We start from the raw sequence: 4,677 nt of genomic DNA, 5'->3' as shown, positions 1-4,677 counted from the left end.
TAATAGTACCTTTACTGATTTGTAGCTGTATTTGAAGAGTTTGCTTTGACATTGAAAACTTGTTAAACAACTGGGACACTTTGACAGTGCAGAGGTACCAGATACACCGATGTGTAAGTTACTTTAGTCATTCGAATTGTAGTCTTACGATCTGCGTCATATAATTGTATAATGTCAAGCCAATGTACTAATATTCTGTGTTATCCATGAATGCCAATCTCTGATCCTGAACAGTGATCCATTTGTTTCGGATTTTCTTGATTGATTGATTGATTTAAAGTTTGCAGGCATCCTGACCGGATTTTTTTTAATATGTGTACAAAGTCATATGCAAGAAGTACACTCAATATGATAGTTGGTATTGGAACTTTACCTGGACTTCCAAGTTTGTTATATACACCATGTCACCTATTACTAATGTGACACTTCCTCCAACACTACAAATGGCACTAATCGCCTCAAGTAGACAATCCCTCAGCTGATCAGCTGACAATTTAGCACAAGGCATTATCCTCAAAAGATAATATGGACCGCCATAATGGCAAGCAATTTCTACAACTATAGCATGTGAAGTAAGAATATGTTCATTATTTTGTACATAGACAATGATATGGCCCCATGAAAAACGTAATGTCTCAACATGTATTACTTCATCAAACATCACATTAACAAGCCTTTGTTCACGCTTAAGCTGCTCAATTGAAACTTTCCAATTCTCATCTTCAATGTTTGATAAACAAAATTTCCAGTGTTCTTATACATGGCAGAATAATTGATCCTGAGTAACGAATTAATTTATAAGTACTTGTAGATAAGTTATGAAGTTGAAGAGCAAAAATTAATGTACTTGTGCCAAAGCGTCTCATTTTAAAATAAATGCATTTGAGATATGAGAAATACAAAATGAGGTGAATCCTGACAATCTGTCATGAAATTCATTAAGTCAATAAATGTGCTGCATATAGTCACAACTTTCAAACTCATGTTTACTCGCTAGAGTAATTAATGTTTGAACTTGAAACCACTTAGAAATAAGACTAATCTTTTGCAAAGGAAAAGGTTTTTTTTTTTTTTCTTTCTTATTTCTTTTTGTACATTTATGCTATGTTTTTTTTTTCAACAGCCTCAAGGAAAACAAAACTAAAAGAAGATTCAACATATTTAAAATGAATGAATAATTCCCCCTTATGACCTTTTATATTTGTTTTAGACATGTATAAGTTTTCATTTTCTCTATAGAACAAAAATGAAGGGTATTTGAGACTTATTTCTGTGTGAAAGGTTTCAAAGTCTTGAATAATTTTATCCAGACGATCTGCATCATTACTTGTTTTCACCTCTCTAGCATCACAGAGGGAAGAAGAGGTTGGTGGAAGATTTAATTTAGCTTGTTTAAGACTGGACTTGAGTACATTTTGGAATACTAATGGAGGTTGTGTAGGCCATGAGCCATCTTTACATGAAGTCCATTTGCAGTCAAAGTGAGATGCACAGATGAATATTTGCTTTAGAGACCTCAAGCGCTTTGGTTCATTAGTCAAGGCAAAAATCCATCGTTCTCGTTCACTTGGATCCTTTGGAAAGGAAACTGCTTTTGTGTATAGCTTAATGGGATGGTTTCCAAAGCACCCATAGCAATTACACTGATGAGGCATTTTGGTGAAGAAGATCACACAATAGCATTATATTTCAAAATTAGAAATCATTGGATTCTAAAAAAATGTCAATATAATGATTGTAATGAAGACATAAATGCATATTTAAAGATAATATTTATTTGAAGAAAGAAAATGTGAAAATACTGTGCTTATTTAAAGCATTAAATGATTCCATATGATTAATATATGACAAATCTTGCTTTATATCATATATATTCCCTCAAGAAGAAAAATGCACATTTATTACGTTTTAGATTACAATGATTATGATTATGACATGATTATGATATGGATTAAAATTTTGCAATTATCTTATTCAAAATTGCTTTTATCTCTAATGATTGGATCTCAGAACCGCTAGTAAATACTGTAAATTATTATGCAATTTAAACAGATCACTGATGTATTTATAATTTTCGTTTATACAGTATATTTATTACAGTATAAATCGCAGTCGGAACATTGTAACTGCAAACACAAATGAACATAACATATAGAATCATCTTTCATGGTTATATGACAGTTTTATATATTAATAACTCAATAGAATAATCAACTATAATCATAATTGTCCTAAGTAGAGAGAGGAATTACCCTGTCACTGAATAAATGTCCTGATTTGTGACAGCCAGGCATTTCGTTGTGTTATCAATGTGGTGCAACTGAGCAGCAACACCGCAACTCAAGTAAATTTCGCCAAGACTCTCAGTTACCACTCCTCTTATTAAAGAACTTGCTAAGTAGAATGACGCTTACCCTTAATTCTCAACCACCCGTTGGGGAACCGTCGCTAGAGAGTTGTTGGGTCGTCTGACTAGCAAGACAGTACTATATTGGAACCGAATAGTCTAGCCCATCTTTCCACATACTCCTTTGTCCTCATGCACCTGACAATACTGACATTACCAAATAATTCTTCTTCGCTCAAGTGGTTAACTTCTGCACTGCAGTAATTGTCCAGTGGCTACTTTCCTCTTGGTAACGGTAGAGGAGACTCTTTATCCATGGTAAGCAGCTCTTCTGGGAGAGGAACGCTCCAAAATCTAACCATTGTTCTCTAATCTCAGGTAGTGCCATTGTGTCTTTACCATGGCGTTCCACTATCTTGGATTAGATTTCTCTTGCTTGGGGGTTTCACTAGGGCACGCTGTTCTATCTTATTTCTATTCCTCTAATTTCTTTTTATTATTATCTTTATAGTTTATACTGTATATGAAAGATCTAATTTAATGCTGTTTCTGTTCTTACAATATTTAATTTTATTAGTTATTACTTCTCTTGTACTTTATCTATTTAATTGTTTCCTTTCCTTAAGGGGCTACGTTTTTCCTGTTGAAGCCCTTGGGCTAATAGCATCCGGCTTTTCCATCTAGTGTTATAGCTTAGATTGCAATAATAATAATAATAATAATAATAATAATAATAATAATAATAATAATAATAATAATAATAATAATAATAATAATAATAATAGGAAAAAACACTTCATTGGTCGTTTCTATCATACTGACTCCCAATCCCTCAATAATATAAGAATTTTATCTGACTTGTCAATTTTCAATCACTCAATAGATTTCTTTCTATTTTTTGTCCTTTATCATGAAAACGAATAAATGACGGCATTAATATTTCTCTTAAATACTGTTCATAAATATCCATTTCCAGCTGCCTTTACTTCCATTAGATACCAGCCCCTTCATTTCTACGGTACATAAGTTTTTGCTCTTTCTTAGGTATCATATTGCAAACCTTCTATCAAATACTTTCTAAATGTCTCATTAACCTAAAGTTCTCCTCACAATGCTCTTGATCCCCCCTACACCTAAACAACTCTTCCTCCCCACCGCATTTTATTATCTTCTAACTTTCCTTAGCCTTTACACTTTAAAGTTCGCTCATGAATCGCAGAGGCAAGGGGCAGTGACATTGCCCTAGCAATTAGGACAATGCCCTAGAGACTGACCATATATTATATGATCAGCGCCCAAGCCTCCTCTCCACCCAAGCTAGGATCAGGGAGGGCCAGGCAGTGGCTACTGATGGCTCGGCAGATAGACCTATAGGGTCACTCAAACCCCCCAACCTTAGCTCACAAGGATGGTAATGTTGCTGACACTAATGGCACTAACAAATCTGAGCGGGACTCGAACCCCCGACTGGCAAACACCAGGCAGAGACGTTACCAATCAGGCCATAGCAATCCTTCACATACATGAAACAGAATTGGCTCAACAACTCCTTCATTCATCCTTACCACGGTTTCCACAGCTGATTTATGTTTCTTCTCAATCTTTAGTACGCACCGTGCTGACTTTCACGATTCTTTTTTTTTTTAATCTAATCATCTTCTATCATACGTAATCCAAATATCTATAAGGAAACAAAGGCTCACATTATTTTATTCTCTTCTTACTTTACACAGACACGCCCCCCCCCCTTTACTCTCAACCTTCTTTTCTTGTTAATGTTTTCAGAGTTTTTGTTGTTTCAATTCTCTGTCTCCGATCCTCGTTGTATCATCTGCAAATATTAGATGTTCCACACTTAGTTTATGATTTACTTTTCGCATTTGCTACCAGAAAATTTTTACCTATATTCATTGTCATTTTATCTTATATTCGCTTTGTACATCACCTCATCCAAAAATATATCAAACAGTTATGGAGACAAAACGCCATACTTGGATCAATCCTACTTTGTGTTAAGCTAGTTACCCTTCTGCCTACATACTTTAACACGGGCTTAATCTCCAATATACAAGTTCTTAATATAAATTCTATATTTTTTTTTTTTTTTCAAGCATGCCATATAAAATAGATTTCCATATGTTTTCGAAATGTTCCCCACAATTACTTAAGGGGAGAGACGGTATTAACTAAAATAATATAATCATAAGTTAGGTTATATAGGAGAGTGAGGTGTACCCATTACTACACCAAAAGACTACTATTATATCATTATATGAAAAGGGGGAACCTATATGTAACACTTTTATGCATTCAAAACATTTCTCCCATTA

The sequence above is a fragment of the Palaemon carinicauda genome, chromosome 7 (genome assembly GCF_036898095.1).
Source record: "Palaemon carinicauda isolate YSFRI2023 chromosome 7, ASM3689809v2, whole genome shotgun sequence".
NCBI lineage: Eukaryota > Metazoa > Arthropoda > Malacostraca > Decapoda > Palaemonidae > Palaemon > Palaemon carinicauda.
Note: the sequence above shows the minus strand (reverse complement) of the source record.